This window comes from Quercus suber, unplaced genomic scaffold, assembly GCF_002906115.3.
Source record: "Quercus suber isolate HL8 unplaced genomic scaffold, Cork oak 2.0 scaffold_54, whole genome shotgun sequence".
Classification (NCBI taxonomy): Eukaryota; Viridiplantae; Streptophyta; class Magnoliopsida; order Fagales; family Fagaceae; genus Quercus; species Quercus suber.
In genome coordinates, this window is record NW_027069519.1 from 246,407 (window position 1) to 266,784 (window position 20,378).

General features: G+C 32.3%; 2 pseudogenes; both read left to right on the forward strand.

The window, feature by feature from the left end:
- The first annotated feature begins 228 nt into the window (after window positions 1–228).
- On the forward strand, window positions 229–1,034 carry LOC112034840 (3-ketoacyl-CoA thiolase 1, peroxisomal-like; annotated as a pseudogene).
- A 6,918-nt stretch (window positions 1,035–7,952) lies between these two features.
- LOC112004734 (protein SIEVE ELEMENT OCCLUSION B-like) overlaps window positions 7,953–20,378 on the forward strand; it is an 18,958-nt pseudogene continuing 6,532 nt past the window's right edge.

The following is a 20,378-nucleotide window of genomic DNA, read 5'->3' on the forward strand; positions in this document are numbered from 1 at the left end:
GTATTAACAAACTATCAACCAAGACAAATGCACAAAATCATTGTTTTTTTAATATATTAAGATGCAATCATCTATCAATAAAAACAAAAGGCAAAAAACACTATTGTTTCTTAATTCATTATCTATGAGTTAACAATAGGCACAAGTGACAATTTACACAAAACACTATTTTTTCTTAATACATCATCTATGAGTTAACAAAAGACATAAATTACTAGTTATTGCATTATGGGTTAACAATAGGCGCAAGTGACAATTTTATTTTCTTAAATTTGTGTGATATTTTATTATATTATATTATTTGCCTTTATCTCTTTTTCATTGTCTTTGTTTCCATATTTATGTTACTCACCCAGTCCTACTACCGACACTATAAATTTATTATGCACTACCAGCAAATACTTTTCCTAACTTTACCATTTTTATTCCTTGAAAGTTGAATCACTATTCCTCTTTCTGTCACTTATCCCTATTATTGCCCAACTACCAAACAACAAATAATCAAATCAGAGACAGATCTAGGATTTTCAGATCTAGCAGAGCTGCAGCCTGTTTTTAAAGATGGGAGTACAAATGCTAGCAATTCTTGCCAAGTGAGTGACAGCGCTGGGTCTGTTCTCCTCATGAAGAGAGTATTGCAGTGCTAAAGGGACTTCTCATCCTTGGTGTATTTAGGACTTTTACTGCCATTGGTGTTGATCTTGCAATCATGGGTATCGGCCCAGCCATTGTAATTCCAGCTACTGTCAAGGTTGTCAGTTTAGAGCTCAGTGATATTGACCTTTTTGAGATTAATGAGGCATTTGCATCCCAATTTAGCTTGCCCTAACAAGCTGGAACTTGATCTAGAAAAATTCAATGCGAATGGACGTGCTACAGGCGCTGACTGTGTTGCTATGCAATTGCATGAGATGAAGCATCATGGAAAAGACTGCCGCTTTGGAGTTATATCAATGTGCATAGGCTTTGTAATGGGGGTAGCTGCTGTTTTTGAAAGGGGGGATGCTGTTGATGACCTTTGTGACCCCGGGTAGTTCAAAGCAAGTCTTTTATTTAAGGATGCCAGCATTGTAATAATTTGACATTATGTTTTGTTAAAAAACTGCAAAGATTAAAGAATTGAAGTAATTAGTTATAAAAAAAAAAAAAAATAGTCATAATAACTTATATTTTTTCATTGCAATAGAAGCCTTAATATCTTGCTTGCTAGATTAGGAAAATTTCTTACAATAACTTAAAACGAAAAAATTGTAGTAATAAATGAATAACAGTTTTTTTTTTTTTTTGGCAATATATTATAACAATTTTTTTGAAATAACAGTCTATTGCAGTGATGATATTATTACAAAAACCTTATAGGAATTATTGTTTAATCTATTACAATAACAAATATGAAGTAATAAATAATTACAATGAAAATATCATTGCAATAACTTAACCCAAATTTTTTGTCAATTATTTGCAATTTATTGCAAGAAGAGCCGTGAAACAATAATTTATTGTCATTAGATTAAAATAGATTGTAGCATAATTAGGGATGGACCCAAGATTTCAAGTTAGGAGGGGTGGAGATAAGCAAAAAAAAAAAAAAAAAAAAAAAAAAACTTCAAAAAGCATCCATATAGTATTAATAAACTATCAACTAAGACAAATACACAAAATCATTGTTTCTTAATATATTAAGATGCAATCATCTATCAACAAAAACTAAAGAACAAAAACTATTGTTTCTTATACATTATCTATGAGTTAACAATAGGCGCAAGTGACAATTTACACAAAACACTATTGTTTCTTAATATATCATCTATGAGTTAACAAAAGACATAAATTACTATTATTGCATTATGATTAACAATAGGCGAAAGTGACAATTTTATTATATTATATTATTTGCCTTTATCTCTTTTTCATTGTCTTTGTCTCCATATTTTGTTACTCACCCAGTCCTACTACCAACACCATAAATTTATTATGCCCTACCAGNACAATAGGCGCAAGTGACAATTTACAAAAAACACTATTGTTTCTTAATATATCATCTATGAGTTAACAAAAGACATAAATTACTATTATTGCATTATGAGTTAACAATAGGCGAAAGTGACAATTTTATTATATTATATTATTTGCCTTTATCTCTTTTTCATTGTCTTTGTCTCCATATTTTGTTACTCACCAGTCCTACTACCAACACCATAAATTTATTATGCCCTACCAGCAAACACTTTTCCTAACTTTACCATTTTTATTCCTTGAAAGTTGAATCATTTCCTTTTGTCACTTGTCCCTATTATTGCCCAACTACCAAACAACAAATAGTCAAATCAGAGACGGACTCAGGATTTTAGGCTAGTGGGGACCGGAGTATTAAAAAAAAAAAAAAAAAAACTCCAAATAGGCATCCATACAGTATTAAAAAGTTATAAATACTCAAAATTGTTATTTCTAAATACATTAAGATGCAATCATTTACCAACAAAGACAAAAACAAAAGTAAAATAATGTTTTCTTTAATACTAGGCTAGCTAGGATTTATTTATTTATTTATTTTTAAGTTAGAGCATTCACACTGGTGGTGCAAAAAATTTTAGCTTTTAGCACATTAAAAAATTACTTTATTTATTGGGTAAAATATCATTTTCATCCCTAAACTATCACAAAAGTTCGTTTTTCGTCCCTAAACTTTCAAAAGTTCGTTTTTCGTCCCTGAACTATCACAAAAGTTCGTTTTTCGTCCCTAAACTTTCAAAAGTTCTATTTTCGTCCCTAAACTTTTTCAAATGTATTGATTTTCGTCCCTCTCACATCAGCACACTGTCAAAGCCACGTCAGCACTCCATTAGACGGAGGGACGAAAATCAATACGTTTGAAAAAGTTTAGGGACGAAAATAGAACTTTTGAAAATTTAGGGACGAAAAACGAACTTTGTAATAGTTCAGGGACGAAAAACGAACTTTTGAAAGTTTAGGGATGAAAAACGAACTTTTGTGATAGTTTAGGGACGAAAATGATATTTTACCCTTATTTATTTTACCACCCACTTTACAATGCACTCAATATCAAATGTTCTATTTTTTTTATCACTTCATTTAAAATAATATAAACAACTTATTAAAATAATAAAGAAAGTGAGAGAATTTGAGTTTTTTAATTGAATGAAGAAATATAATTTTAATAAAATATTGTACTTTATTTTTAACAACTTACTACAGTTAACTAGTATTTATACTAGTTTACTGTAGTTGCAAAAAATTTAGCTTTAACTTCTCCAATAACACATGATTTTTTGATTCTTTGGTAGTAAAAATAGTTTTTTTTTTTTTTTGCTAAAATACAATCACCATTGTTAATGTTTTTATTGCTTTTGTTAAGTTTTTGGGTTGGATAGTTGCTATTTGAGTAAGGCTAGTTAGGTTTATTGAGGAGAATGGGGGCCTAAGGTTTTGGAAGGGGGTCCGAATTACAAAAATGAAATATATAAAACTAAAAAAATTTTATCTAAGAGGGAGGAGGGAGGGAAGGGGGGGGGGGGGGCTTGGGCCCTCACCTGGGTCTGTCCCTAAGTCAAACACTAATATATACTCTAATCTCTACAGACTTTACTCTCTCTCTCTCTCTCTCTCTCTCTCTCTCTCTCTCTCTCTCTCTCTCTCTCTCTCTCTCTCTCTATATATATATATAATATAATTGTACTCACAAACCCAAACACTAGCAAAAAGCCAAAAAAACTCTTTGAGACAGAGAGTCACAAACCATTGCTTTGCCTTAACTCTCTTTAATTGTTTCTATTGCTTTCACTTCTCTATTTGTTCCTCTTCCTGGTTCAATAGTGTGGAATTTATGCTCTTCAATGCTAGCTGTGTTCCTACACGATGTGCAGGGAAACTTAAGTTTTCTCCAATATTTCAATAATTTTAGCCAAGAATCTTGTAGTTTAACTTGCAAGCACATTTCCAATAGAGACATCCAAGATTCAAATCTCCCACCCTAACAATCGATGTACAAAAAAATTTATTTCAATAATTTTTCCTGGAAAAAAAATTTGTAATATTTAGTTATTTTATATACAAAATAGAAAGACTGCAAGAATATTGTAGTGATTTGATTACAATATATGTGTGTGTGTGTTTACAAATTGAAAATTGCATGATATAGTGACTAATATAGACAGGCATGTTTCGTGCCTACTAAAAAGAATGCAATATCCTTTAATTATTATTAATTTTTTACATTCTTGATTGTGTGTAACTAAATTTATTTTTTTCCTTTTTGTTGGACATTGTTTCAATTGTTGCAAAAACAACTTAATTTGAGCAAGAACACCATATTTCAAACCAATTGTTTCTCACATATAAAAAAACTCAATTGTTTCTCTTTTAAATCTTAGAAAAATGACATTAAAGTTTCATTATACTTAAAATAATTACTATAACAAAATAAACATATTTTTTCTATTAGTAAACTTTCTAATCACATATAATAAAAACTAAAATGTTAGTTCCCCCCCCCCCCACACAAACACACACACGTGTGCGTGTGTGTGTGCGTGTGTGTGTGTGTGTGTGTGTGTGTATTTCATGTCACTAAAATGAATTAGGAAATTATGGTCTTCTCAATAGGTGTTTGACACCATGCTAAGATTGTTGAGGATAAACATCTTCACAATTTAAACCAATAGATAATAGTAGTAATACTATGGTTTGGGGGTATTTTTATCATTTAGTGATTTTAGGAATTTTTTTTTTGTTCATTTTAATCATTCCTAATGTATTTTGTAAATTTGGAGGCCTAGGGGTATACTATTCATTTTGTAAATTTTAAAAATATTTCTATAGTTATGGACATTCTGGAGACATTTTGGTCATTTTCTATTTCTAGGGGTATTTGTGTCATTTTGAGTATTTTAGGGGTATTTTGGTCATTAGGGTATTAGTTTTCTACATTGGAGTCTTAAAAAAAAAAAAAAAACAAAAACAAAACAAAAAGGACTAAACTTTGTAGTTTTGTATTTAGAAAACACTTGTAGAAGCACAAAAAATAAAGTATATTGTAGCAGTTGGGAAACCACAACCAAAAAAAAAAAAAAATTGTATTTAGAAAACAACTATAGAAGCACAAAAAATAAAGTATATTGTAGCAACTGGAAAACTGTTACAAAAAAAGAAAAAGAAAAAGAAAAGAGTATATTGTAGCAGTTACAAAAAAAACCATTGTTAAAAAGAGATTTATAGTAGCATTTCAAAATCCACTACAATAAACCCGCTTTAGTAGCATTTTTTGTAAGTGCCACAAAAAAGACCACTGTTATAACTCATTTTTTTTGTAGTGCCATATATTCAATTCACAATCACCATCACTCATCTGTAAAAACACAAACATCACAAGCACAGATTCTGAGATTCACTAACATTATATTAGGTTTTGAAGGAGAGATTAAATACTTGAGTGTGAATTGTGAATTGTGAAGCTGGAGCAATGAAGCTGGGCTGGGCAGATTGAGCAACTAGTGGCAAGATGGGTCTTACGTCGCGGCGTTAGTGTGGCCATTTGGTTCTGTATCAGGGAAGCTAGATGAGTCTCATGTGTCAGCGTGAGTGTGAGTGGCCTTTCGATCTCTCTCGCCTCTCAGTTTCTCTGTCTTGACTACTCTCTAGTCTGTAGGTCTCTTTATTTTTCTTTTTCTTTTTCCATTCATTTTTTCATTTCTTTTTTTAATAAAATTTGGATTTACATTTTTTTTTTTTAAGATTTACATAGGCTGGGTTAATGGTTCATGATTTTGGAGGGGGCCTAAGCTACAAAGCAATGGGGCCCAAGTATAATTTTTTTTTTTTACTAAAAATTTACCTACTGATTTTGTTTTGGGCCAAGAGGGCCCGTGCCCCCACTTGGGTCTAGTCCCTGAGCATAATTGACAAAAATAATTGAAAAAATAAGGCTGAATTGTGATCTTTGGCAATTATTTTGTAATCTATCAAACCTCTTTGTTTCAGCTCAATAACTTAGACATTGCCATATGTTTTTCCTTTGTTCCATTCTTGCTATAAGTTTTCATTCCCTACTCTTATCTATCATTCCTCAAACTTCTCAAAACTTTAAGGTACAAATCCAATTTTTAAATGGGCTTGTTTGATTTTTTTTTTTTTTTTAAATTGTCATATAGTATTTTGTTCTTTCTATATGTATTGAAAAATTTATAACAACAATGCTAAGACTACAGAAAAAAAAAAAAAAAAAAAAAAAAAAAAAAACACACACACACACACACACACACACACACAACTTACCATGTGACAAATTCTGATTATTGGTAAAAGTGTAGGCTCACCACTCACAACTTATCACTTGGCAAATTATGGCAAAAGTTGTGTAATTTGTTTTGGTCCTAACTTTTTTCTCTTTAAAATGACTAAACAGAATTTGGTGGTGTCTGCTTGTACATTACATAAGAGCACTAACATTAGCTGTGCTATCCTAAATGCCATTTGGCACACCAAAACTTAATTTATCTATTTTACCCCATCATTTAATTTTCCTTACATCAAATGTTCTGTTTTAACATTACAACACATTAAAATAATATAAATAACCAATAAAAAATTATTTAATTTCTCTTAACCCAAAACCTCTCTCTCTCTCTCTCTCTAAACTGACCACCACCAGAAGCAAAAGACCAAAACACCATCACCATCATCACCTCAAACCTAGGGGTGGCAAAATCTGACAGGACCTGCGAACCTGATATAACTAACCCATTTATAAATAGGTTATGGGTTGAGGCTAAACATGTTCAAGTCATATTCGGGTTAACATGGTTAATCCGTTTAATAAACGGGTTGTGTTCGTGTTCAACATGCGAACCCTTTTGACCTATTTAACTTATAAAATTATTAGTTATTTTGATATTATTGCTAAATTAATGGTTATTTTTATATGTTTATTACTATATTTATAGTTGTAGTTGTATTTTAATTTTAGATATATGGGAATTGATAAAATTTTTATAGGTTTGGTATGACCTATTAATCAAATAGGTTATTAAATGGGTCATTTGTATTGAACTTTACATGACTTGTTAATTAAAAGAGTTAAACAATGTCGGGTTGGGTCTACCTGTTTAATAAACAAGTCGTGTTCGAGTTAAGGATTCCTGACACGTTTACTAAACAGGTCAGGTTTGAGTCAACCTATATAGCCGAATACTAATGGCTCAACACAACACGAAACCGACCCGCAAACATGAATTGCCACCCCTACTTAAACCCACAACCACCATTTTTTTTTTTTTTTTTAAGTGTGTGTAGGTGGTTTTGTTATCACAATCACATTATTTATGTTTGAAACTCACTACCACTGGAGAAAGAAAGAAAGAAAGAAAAAAAAAAGAAAAAAAAAAAAAGAAAGAAAACAGAACACCCAATTCACCACCACCAAATTTGGTGAGGGACATGGAGATAAAAAACAAAATTGGTAACAAAGATGGAGATAAAAATAAATAAAAAATTAGTGAGAGAGGTGGAGATAAAATTAAAAAAAAAAAAAAAAATTCAGTGAAGGAGATGGAGATAAAAATTAGTGATGATGCTCTAGAATTTTAGTGATAAAAATGGTAGAGAGGATTTGGAGTGTTGGCTCACAAAAGTGGAAGAGGAGAAGTGGAGAACAAGAGAGAGAGAGAGAGATACAGAGAGAGAGAGGGATTGAAATAATGAGTGGTTGAGAGAAAGAATAAGGAGATATTTTGTTTGAGAAGAGAGAAAAGATGAATAAAAAAGAAATAGCATTTGTATCATACCATTCCAAAGATAGAATTCTACTATTAATTATTGGTAAAACTTTTAGCGTTTAAAATACCTCATGTGAGAGGTTTGTTGGTGTTTAGTGTGCCAAATGTCAAAATTTTGTCATTTGACACACCTAATGCTAGTGCTTTGATGGCATTGTTACAATGGCTATATCAGCATCAACAATGCCAAAAGTGCTAGTTGCACTTGATGGCGAAATTGCCATGTTTGAAAAGAAGCTCCAAAAGAGGCTTGAAGTTGGAAAACACCTGGTAAATGCATTGATTAGACACTACAAAAAAAAGTCCTATAGCCGCGTTTTTAAAATGCGGCTATAGCTCCTAAAAACATGGCTATAGGACAATTCGCCTATAGTCGTGTTTTCAGCTGTGGCCTAAAACACGTAACTATAGGCTCAGGGGTTTATAGCCGCGTTTTTACAAATGTAGCTATAGGCCAAGACCAATGACCGCGTTTTTAGAAACGTGGCTATAGAACATACTCTAGCCGCGTTTATAAAAAGTGGCTATAGGGGAAAGCTACAGCCATATCTTAAAAACGCGGCTATAACCGCTCTTTATTATTATTATTATTTTTTTTTTAATTCCTAGCCAAATGACAAATGATGAGGGTTAAGTGCAAATATATTTTACTAATCCAGTGACATAAATGAACAGAGTAATTGTGACACTATCTCCAACTTCAACTCTTCTCTTAGTTCCAAAATGATCCAAGGGAAAAAATGAATATGTACAAATGAAATGACACTATCTAACTTTCCTTTAAAGGAAATTATCTCCCAACATCTTATTTTAAGCCTTGAGCAGATTTTACTAATGAAACAAAAAGCCCTCAATTCCAAACAAAAAATCTCCATAACAATTCACAAAACAAATCATAGAAGTAGGAGAGTTATACCAATTCCTTAAACAATGGCTCTGGTGTCCTAATTTTGTGACCAGTAGGTAGGATCTCCCAAGGTCGGCTTACCCTATCAATATCTCCTCTTTCAAGCAAAATTGGAGTATCAGGAGGCAAATTAAGCTGCTTAAGTACCTTCAACACAACCAACAATAAAAATATTGTCAGCATGCACAACCATATTAGCTAACTCATGATAAAGAATACTAGAATTGCCCTAAGTGCTTTAGAGAGATCTACTGGCAGGTTAAATTACCTTAAGTAAAAAAGATGGCATAAAAGGTTCTAACAAACATGCGAGAAGATATACTAGCCCAACCGAAGTTCTTATGACAAGAGAGCAAGAAGGTTGATCGTCATTGTAAAGCTTCCAGAATTGGCTTTTCCTACATACACTACAAAAAACGCGGTTTTAAGCTGCATTTTAGGTTGGGCTTTAAGCCGCGTTTATGAAAAACGTGGCTCCAGGCTAGACTTTGAGCCGCGTTTATAAAAAACGCAGCTATAGCCAACCTATAGTTGCGTTTTTAAAACGCGGCTATAGGTCAAGCCGAATAATTTTTTTAAAGGGGACCTATAGCTGCGTTTTCTAAAAAACATGGTTATAGCTAATATTTAGCCGTGTTTTACAATGCAGCTAATGCAGCTAAAGGTCAGCTATAGCTGCGTTTTTCAAAAACGCGGCTACAAGTCCATTCGAATTACCTGAAGGTGCGTTTTATAAAAAAACGCGGCTTACTGACCCTTTAGTGACGTTACCTATAGCCGCGTTTTCAGAAAACGCGGCTATAGTTCTAGAAAAATAAATATTTCATACGTAGTTAGGAACCCTTTTGTGACGTTACCTATAGCCGCGTTTTTCGAAAACGCGGCTATAGGGTAACAAAAAAAAAAAAAAAAGCTTCCCACGTGCCCCCCCCCCTTCCCACCTGCTAAAGAGAGAGAGAGAGAGAGAGAGAGAGAGAGAGAGAGAGAGAGAGAGAGAGAGAGAGGGATTGAAATAATGAGTGGTTGAGAGAAAGAATGAGGAGATATTTTGTTTGAGAAGAGAGAAAAGATGAATAAAAAAGAAATAGCATTTGTATCATACCATTCCAAAGATAGAATTCTATTGTTAATTATTGGTAAAACTTTTAGCGTTTAAAATACCTCATGTGAAATTTTGTCATTTGACACACCTAATGGTAGTGCTTTGATGGCATTGTTACAATGGCTATATCAACATCAACAATGCCAAAAGTGCTAGTTGCACTTGATGGCGAAATTGCCATGTTTGAAAAGAAGCTCCAAAAGAGGCTTGAAGCTGGAAAACACCTGGTAAATGCATTGATTAAACACTACAAAAAAAAGTCCTATAGCCATGTTTTTAGGCGCTATAAAAACATGGCTATGGGACAATTCGGCCTATAGCCGTGTTTTCAGCCATGGCCTAAAACCCGTAACTATAGGCTTAGGGGTTTATAGCCGCGTTTTTACAAATGCGGCTATAGGCCAAGACCAACGGCCACGTTTTTAGAAACGTGGCTATAGAACACACTCTAGCCGCGTTTATAAAAAGTGGCTATAGGGGAAAGTTACAGCCATATCTTAAAAATGCGGCTATAACCCCTCTTTTTTTTTTCTTTTTTTTTTTTTTATTATTATTTTTTTATTCCTAGCCAAATGACAAATGATGAGGGTTAAGTGCAAATATATTTTACTAATCCAGTGACATAAATGAACAGAGTAATTGTGACACTATCTCCAACTTCAACTCTTCTCTTAGTTCCAAAATGATCCAAGGGAAACAATGAATATGTACAAATGAAATGACACTATCTAACTTTCCTTTAAAGGAAATTATCTCCCAACATCTTGTTTTAAGCCTTGAGCAGATTTTACTAATGAATCAAAAAGCCCTCAATTCCAAACAAAAAATCTCCATCACAATTCACAAAACAAATCATAGAAGTAGGAGAGTTATACCAATTCCTTAAACAATGGCTCTGGTGTCCCAATTTTGTGACCAGTAGGTAGGATCTCCCAAGGTCGGCTTACCCTATCAATAGCTCCTTTTTCAAGCAAAATTGGAGTATCAGGAGGCAAATTAAGCTGCTTAAGTACCTTCAACACAACCAACAATACAAATATTGTCAGCATGCACAACCATATTAGCTAACTCACGATAAAGAATACTAGAATTGCCCTAAGTGCTTTAGAGAGATCTACTGGCAGGTTAAATTACCTTAAGTAAAAAAGATGGCATAAAAGGTTCTAACAAACATGCGAGAAGATATACTAGCCCAACCGAAGTTCTTATGACAAGAGAGCAAGAAGGTTGATCGTCATTGTAAAGCTTCAAGAATCGGCTTTTCCTACATAGCAATCATGAGCAAAGTACACCTTAGGAGAGAAAAATTTTGTTTCATGGGCAGCCAAAGGGCGATTTCCAACCAACATCCTCATAAAAGAACATATTAAACAAACATTCAAATCAGTACAAACAAAAATGTTCTAGACTACTTGCAGATATCCATTCCCTTCACTAGAAATGCTCATTGCAATTTTTAGCCCTTGCTTTAGTTTAACCTATACAAAATGCAAATAAGAATGTCATTATAATGCAAAAGCAATTACAGAAAGTGGGCATGGGGCAGCTTCTGGTTGCAAAAATAGGCTTTTTTTTTATAGGTAAAGTTACTAGTGATTGAACCCCAAACATTGAACCACCAAAAAGGTGGACATGCCACTAAGCCGGAAGGCCATTAGTACACATATATGCAATAGGCATTGAGAATGGTTCTAATTCAGTGAGGCACTAATTAAAATGTGCCACTTCTGTAATTTATGTTCTGTACTATAACAATAATCCAGAAATATTATAAGTATGTACCACAATCAGGAGAATCAAATAAAAAACTAGCTGAACAACAAAACATTAAGAAACATAAGGTACACAGCCAACCAACCATCCATCACAATTAGTGTATATTAGTTTATTGCGCATCTCAGGAATGTTTCTGGTGTGAAAATAATCTTTTGATATGCTGAAAAAAGTTTGTCTTTCTTTATCATACCCATCACATATTACTAACCAAGGATATGATTGTGGGTCAGTAGGAGGATAAGAAAGCATAAGTTGTTTCTCACTGCTTGGTTCTTGCATTTGCTCTTTCCTTTCATGTGCCTGCTCCATTCCTTTAAGACATGATGAAATTAAGTTAATTACTTTTTCACAAGTACTATTTAAAAAAAAAAAAAAAAAAAAACATAAGAGAGAGTAGAACAATTATACAAAAGTTAAGTTAATTACTTTTTCACAAGTACTATTTAAAAAAAAAAAAAAAAAAAAACATAAGAGAGAGTAGAACAATTATACAAAAGAGGCGAGGGGGCGGGCTAGACTAGAGAGATAGATGTTCATGTGATCTACACTACACTCTATATTTTTACTTATAAAATTATTCTTTTTTTTTTTAGAAAAATAAAATTATTCCTAATTAAGTAGGTTGAAGAAAAAGAAGAATTTTGTCCTGTAATTAAGTCAATAGTTTATTGTGGACTAGAGTTCAATGATAGCTAGTTCACTAATTGAAAAAAAAATAAAAACTTCGTGATTTATACGTGTAATATATGGGATTAGAAGGTGTATATATGAAATTCTAGGAAAGAACAAAACAACCAAATTCACATGCCTGAAAAAGAAGAGCAAAGCTCTAGGGTTGTACATTTCAACCTCCATCTAAAATCATCTTTCTATAACCTTGTTTAATTTTTTTCTTAATTTTTTAAACAGCAACTTCATCACCCATCAGTGTTAAGAATGCTGGCAAATATAATTGCAAAATAAGGCATAATTTCAATATATTGCATGCATAACAATAGACTATTGTTTCAGGATCTTATTGAAATAAATTGACAAAAATAATTCGGGTTAAGTTACTACAATAATATCTTCAGTGTAATTATTTATTGCTTCGTGTTTGTTATTGTAGCAAATTACAAAACAATTACTATTAGGTTATTGCAATGATATCTTTGTTACAATAAGTTACCACTTCTAGATTTTCATAGTCACAGGTATAGGTTGCAAAAATAATTTGGATCAACTTGCAATTTCTTCATTTTAAGAAAATTTTCTAATGCAATAATAGGTATTAAGGCTTCTATTGCAACTGAACAAAATTATAAATTATTATAACTAATTATTATAGATGCGATAATTACTATTACAATAATATTACTTTTTGTTGCACCAGCACTTAATGTAATAAAGTAATTTTGGTGTAGTGATTTAACTATGTTCACATAGTACTTAAAAGTGAAATTTTGGAATGTGCAAGAATAGATGAATAATTTTGAAAAAAATGTCAAGTTATGATATATATTAAAGACCAACAAAACATTGTAGTTGTTACATGAGTCTTAGATAATATTACAAGAATGCATGATAGAGACGATGTTAGGCCTAGGTGGGATTATAACTTAGATAAATTTGGCAAAAATGCCAGTGAAGGTGGGAGCATTAGCAATCAAGAGAACTAGTTGTTAACCTGTGCGATGCACAGGAACAGTTACTGGATGAGTTTCAGGAAAAAAAAATCATTATTTTTGAGTTAGAGTAGTAAGTAAAAATGCATTAAAAAAAAATGATATTGATAGAAATAGAACCAAGTTTTAATAATTAGGCAGAAGAAAACACTGTTGTTTTATTTATTAATTTTTGTGGGATGTAATAAGAGGCAGAATATTGCGTCTCTAGTTTAGTTTGTGTTGTATACATAGGTATATATAAGATAAGTTGTAATATATATACCAAAAGATATCTATTGAAAGGTTATAACCCTTCAAATTGGATATATCAAAAGATGCATATTGAAAGTTCATAACACTTCATATTAGATATACAAAAATGTGTTTATTGACCAAAAATGTGTTTAATGAAAAATGAAAAGACACAATTGTTTGGTATTTTTAAATGTATACGTGGTATAAATTTATATAGTCACATGACGCAATAAGGAGTAATTAACAAAAAGTCAAACATTCTGCTTTTATATTAGATATAGATATAGAGAATCTAGACAATGAAAAGATGAAAGTTATTCATGACAATAGAACTCGATTAATTTGTGGGCTCTTAATAATAGTTTTTTATATAATTGTTTTAGACTATTTTTTATATATTGGTTAGGATTTTTTCTTTTTTTTTTTACTAAAATGTATTGGCTAGTATGGTTTGTGTGTTGTGAAATTTTAATGTATTTCTCCTATGAAGTTATCGATATATTAGTATTATTCCCATACGGTACACAAATTGATGAAGATTCATGGGTAAACCAAAAGAAATTTAAAAATATAATTAAAACTGAATTATTAAATGAATAGTAATAATAACTTATAAAATAAGTAACTAATTTTAATAAAATAAAAAATTACTTTAATTTATATGATAAATACAAATGTTTAGACTTTTAGTTGGGGTACAATTTAAATTTCTGAAACTAAAATGATAAAGTTTGACCCAAATTAATTTTTTTGTTAAAACTTATACTTTGGCCAAGTGTCTAGAAGCTTAATCGGTTGGTACATGCATGCACCTCCTAGCTTATCCCTTGTTTCAAGGAACTTTACCTTAACAATTAATAACAATTTGATTTAATAATCCTTTTGAGAAATAGTTTCAACCTATGACTTCCGTCTCTAATGAGTACTCCCAACAACTTAATTAATAAAACTTAATTATTAACTTAATAATTAATAAAACTTAAGATGCAACTTGAGGGGAAAAAAAACTAAAGCATGGAGTGTTCTTTCTTAAAAAAAAAAAAAAATAAAAGCTCTTTGTTGTAATTTGTATCTGAAATAACACTTTATACCAATGTTATCCAAACACATAATTGGCAAAAACAATCTTTTTAACAAGTTTTATCAAATGCTTACCGCAGTTCATAAATCACCATTTCTTATTACAACATACCTTTCCAAATAGTTAACCCCAAACTGTAAGTTGCAATTTTTTTTATTTTTTTGGAGAAACAAGGTGTACGTTGAACATGAAAGAGGAAGAACAGCAACCAACAGCTATACTCCAGCTCAGCTTCAAAACTGCAATTGTATGACTTAAATAAGAAAATTAAAAGGGATTCTTTCACTTAAGGCTTGACGCCGTTTTGAAATCTAAACAGTAAACTTGAGCTGACAACACTGTTTTAATCTACACGATATAAAAAAGCCAGCTCGCTCATCTTCTCTTGTTCTTCACCTTTGCAACTTCTGGATTCCACAGCCTTTCAATCTCAGAAATTTTCTGATTTCTATTTTAGGACACTGTTTATGAAAAATTGAAAAAACTGTAAAAAAAAAAAAAAAAGTTAGTATTTTTCAAAAAATATTTTTCCATAAAAAAATTTCTAAAATTATTTAAACAGTGTAATCATTCCATGTAACTAATCTACAGATATTTTCTGCTTTTGCTTTCACTACGTGAGAAAGAGTTCGACATGAGATACAGAGGCCAGGGTGCCACGTATTATGTCATTGACAGTATTCAAAGCGTGAAAAACGTGAGCTCAAAAATGTCCATACCCCAATATATGAATCAGACGTTGTCATTGAATGGGAGAAAAGTTGTATCGCTTTATTTACATCCTTTCACCTTCCCACACTCATTATCCTATATCTTTTTTTTTTTCTTCTCACATTGTTATTAGTATGCTCCAAGAAGGTCTGTCCAATAGGTCATGCTCGATCGACCCCGCCTATCAAACTTCTTTAACTTATTGTTTTTTCAGCGCAGTAGGTTTCACATCTGCAATTGCTGTTCCATGCATGTGGGGAAATCAACCTCAGTATGACTGGACCTCTTCTTTTTTTCAAAAAGCTTTATTCTTTCATATGGCAACCAACTATTGGGTTTCAGATTTGAGAATAGGATATGGAGTTAAGACTTTTTGTTCTTGTTCTTCTTCTTGTTTTGTTTTGTTTTGTTTTTTTGTTTTGTTTTTGTTTTTTTTTTTTTTGCTCAAACATGTGGTTTGTGTTGAAGAAAGTCTGGCTTCTTATCCCATGAGTTTGTGGTGGTACTGGAGTTTGTTTTAGAGGTCCAAGTCATATCAAAATTCCACCTTATGGAAGTCTAAAGATATTTATTTTTTTCACAATGGTTAGGATGGGGTGTTGTAATTCGTGCTATTATAAATTGTGACAATAATTCATACATGTAAAAGTAATGTTGTTTTAATCAAAATTTACCATATCAGCATTTGTGAAATAGATTATGAAAGATTATGTCTCTGTCATCTTTTCTTTTCTTTTTTGCAAATTCAAGTGGATTAATTAAGTTCAAAAAAGTTGAAGGTGTGTGTTCAAAATTAATTATGGAGTTATTATGAAAGCATTATAAGTTAGCAAGACATTTGAAATTGCAAAACTCAATTTCTATAGTTTTCAACGCATCCAACTATATATAATTTGGAGTTTAATAGAGTGAGTTATGGCCATTTTAATATAAAATATCTAAGATGACATAATACATTTGAAGACGCTTGATTTCTCTTTTTTTTAGTTATATCTATTTAGTTTCTACTGTTTTTTTTTTCAAAATTCCTTAGTCTTATTAACAATTTTATTATTTTTTTGTGATTTGAATTATAAATTGATCAAGTGTTTGAGCTTTATTAAATGTTCTTGTCTTAAAAATATAAGTTTTTATTACTCATGTTACAAGTTGGTCTATTTAAGACTTCTCAAAAAAAAAAAACAAAAGTTGGTCTATTTAAGTCCATAATATCATATATGGATTGAAAAAGAATAAGTGTTATTTTGAATCAAATCAGTCTTGACGTTTGAGAATAGGGATTTCTTTTTGTTAATTCTTACAATCATTTAGTGAGGTTTGGATAGGTGGCGAGTTTCTTGCCTTATCTTGATTCGATTTCTTTTATTAATGAGCTACATTATTCTACCAGATTGGTTCTGATATCCTTTTTCACAACTTGAAATTAAAAAAAAAGCACTAATTGCGTATGCACTGTATTAAAAAGGACTGTACTAGTGAAATTACAATGCACTAACACACAATCTCATAAAGTTTTAAATGTTAATCAAATCAAAACAAGTCTTGAGTATCCTCTCAAAAATTTTTTTTTTTTTTTTTTTTTTTTTTTTTTTTCCAAGTCTTGAATATGACATATAGAGTAATAACAGCTGAAATAGTAGAAATCGATGAGAGTTACTATAACGTTAAATAAGGAAATTATGAAAAGAAAAACAACATAATAAATTATCTTCCAAACAACAGGTTTACACTAGTCAAATCAAACCATTGATGACTATATGCACTTAGTTTTTTTTTGCATATAAATTTTGCAGAAGCAGCAGAATAACATCCATCACTGGTTCAGAAAATAAAGTATAAAATCTAATAATTACGAGTGACGAAGTAGTTAATTTTTTGGCCAAGTTAACATGGTTGAGAACACTTATCAGAAACAAAAAGGAAAGGAAAACAATAAAATTTATAGAAGTACCTTATAAAATGAGAAGAGGATTGTTACCCCTATTTCTAGCGGTTTGAATTTAAATTGGGTTGGGGTCATGACTTGTCATCTTCCACGTTTGAAGGGCATGGATTTCACATCTATGCTAATTATACGTATTGCGAAAACGAGTTTCATCAAAACATCATCATAAAATAATATTCTGCAAAATGAATGATTTTGATGAAATTTTCTCATTATTTAGTTCACTACACCAGGGCTAGAGGTTCGAGAGGGATGTTCAAAAGTGTTAAATTACCAATTCTCTAAAAAAATTAAGCTATTGGGAAGTAGTAAATTTAATTATTTAATTTTAATACTCCACCTCACGTGTGAGCTCAAACTCTCTTTTAATAAGTGAAACCCAACACATGAGATTTTAAATATGATGTAGAGTGAAAAAAAAACAAGAATCAAACTTAGGACCTCATGCTTTGATACCATGTTAAATTACCAATCCACCCAAAAACGTAAACAATTGAGAAATGATAATTTAATTATTTAATCGCATAATTCTAATAAAGGTGTCTAGTTTGCACCTTGCACTGACTTGGTCAAAGCCTGAATTGCAATATAAGGAAGGGCCAAGTAACCACATCTGTATATTCGTATTGAGGAGTTTTTAGAAATTTTTGTGATAAAATTTGTAAGAAAATTACTGAAAACAGAAACAAGTTGCATGTGTAAAATGTAATCTTATCAATACTTATTTATACAATTTAGTGATAAAAACAGTACTTTAATTGACGGTTATGAATGGGCTCTAGTTAACTGATAAAATTTGTCTCGTCGAATGAAAGAAATGGGGTTCAAATTCAACCTACATTGAAATCAATTGATATCTTAGCCTAATGATAAAGAGTAATCATCATAAAGAGAACGTCAAATGTTGAAATTCAATTGTATCCAAAAAAGAAGAAGAAGAAGAAGAAGAATAGAGTACACTATAGTAGATAAAACCTCTTAAGATTTACTAATAAGAAAAATATAGAGAAAAAGTTTAAAAAAATTATAAATTAATTCGTTGGACCAAAATTTAATATTACAAATTCACAAAATCAATGATATGAAAAATAAAATAATTGAACAATAAACGCTTAATTTGGATGGAATACTAATAGTTTTATTTTAGTCCATAATTTAAAGTGCAAATAAAAGAGTATTGATGCTTATTTTGGAAAGTCCAGTAGAAAGAAGAAGCCCAGCAACATGGGCAGAAAAGAGTTAGTAAGTGGATAGAAAAACCATTAAGCCCAAGTGACAGAAATAATGGATCACAGGCCTATGAAATAAAAAAAATGGGCCTTGAGGAAGCAAACGGGTTTAAAGGAGCCCGAAAAGAGAGAAGTAGCAAACTTATGGGCAGTATATGAGTAATGAAAGTAAAGAAAGTAAGGGGTTGATGGAAAGTCCATGAGCCCCAATGATGAAAGATAAAGTAATTGGGCCAAGGAAGCCCAAATGAGTTAGTGTAAAAGCCCATGAGAACATAAGATTAGAAAAGGCCGAGGATGCCCAAAGAAAGTAAAATAGGCCAAGGATGCCCAAAAGGAAAATGAGACACAGGAGCTTGCAAGCAATGTAACCAAAAAAAAAAAAGAGCCCAAATGATTGTACTAAGTCATTGAGAGAAGAATAAGCAACAAGCCCAAAGAGGCCCAGCAGACTTGGGTCAAATAACACCACAGCAAGAATAGCAGAATGGTATGGCAGGAAATGATAGCAAGGCTACGGAAAGAGTAAAAGGATAGGCTGAAGGAAGGAAAGCCCACAATTTGGGAAAGCCCAGCCCCCATAGGAAGCAAGGCATAGAGAATAGGAGATCAGAAAACAGCCTACGCCATAAGAAGCCAAAATGACTAGTAGAATGTGCAGACAAGCCTCCAGATCACAGCAAACGCATGAACGGCAGGCAAGCTTTGAACACACATAGAAAAGAAGCACGCGTAAGGACCAGACATCACCAGTCTGTACCCAGCCAATACAGGACGTGGTGAGGTCACAGGTCAGAGGTAAAGAGGGCATGGTTTGGCGGTAGGGAGAGGAGAAAACCTATTCTAGGTCTCCTGTTCAGGCTCTTTTGGGGAAAATGTCCTGCTGTGATGACATGCCGCCTAAAAGAAGTAAGAATGAGTTAGAACCAATAGGTGCATGCCATGAGAGAGAGAGAGAGAGAGAGAGAGAGAGAGAGAGAGAGAGAGAGAGAGAGAGAGAGAGAGAGAGAGAGAGAGAGAGAGAGAGAAAGAGAGAGAAAGAGAGCACCTACACTATAACAGGTAGGAGGGCCACGACAGACAAACAAACAAAATATCATTCTTTGTCTAATAATGGGAAGTGACATAGCCAGCACAGGTAAATGGTGATGGCTGAACGACTGACGAATCAGTAGTGGTCGGCAAGGACACCCATATCAGACAAAAGTAGTTAAAGGCTAAAATAGTAAAAACCAATCATGGCAGGCACTATAAAAGGGGCCCTTGCCATGCACAGAGGATCACGATCATGGTAATAGGAATCTCTAGGAGAAAATTATAAGACAGGAGTAAGCACTAAGAAAGGAAGGGGAAAAACAAAGGAAAAAGAGAGAACTTAGAATGGCAGGCATACACCAATAGGTTGATCCTCCTCTCCCTCTAAAGCCCTGCTCTCTATCAAAGAAAAAGGATCCTCATTGAACATAAACCATTTAGGCCCATTCCCTCAAAGCAATTAATTTCTTTTCCTAGGGAGATTATTCGCATTGAGGAAGTGGTTTCCCTTCTCGCTTTCAAGCTTTGTAGCCTTACTTGGCGTGGCAGACTAATTTTTTCCTTCCTTGATTCAGGAAGCCCATTATTATTATTTCCCCATTTATTTTTGTTACTTTTATGTACGGGGTGCTTCTTGTTGCTTCCTTTTATTTATTCTGTTTAGTATTTCTTGTGTTATCTTTATTATATCTGCCTGCCATAACTTCCTCGTAGCAGCTTTGCCAGCCATGGGTATGTGATCAAAACTTGGCAAAAGGGGCATAATTTGTACACAAGCCAGACAAAGTGAGTTGCAGTTGGACTGGTCTCAACTCCCTTACTCAGAACACTTGGGTTTAATACCACAGGAGGCAGCCCAATCTAACATTGTAAAAAAGCCTACTACAAAGAGTACACTACA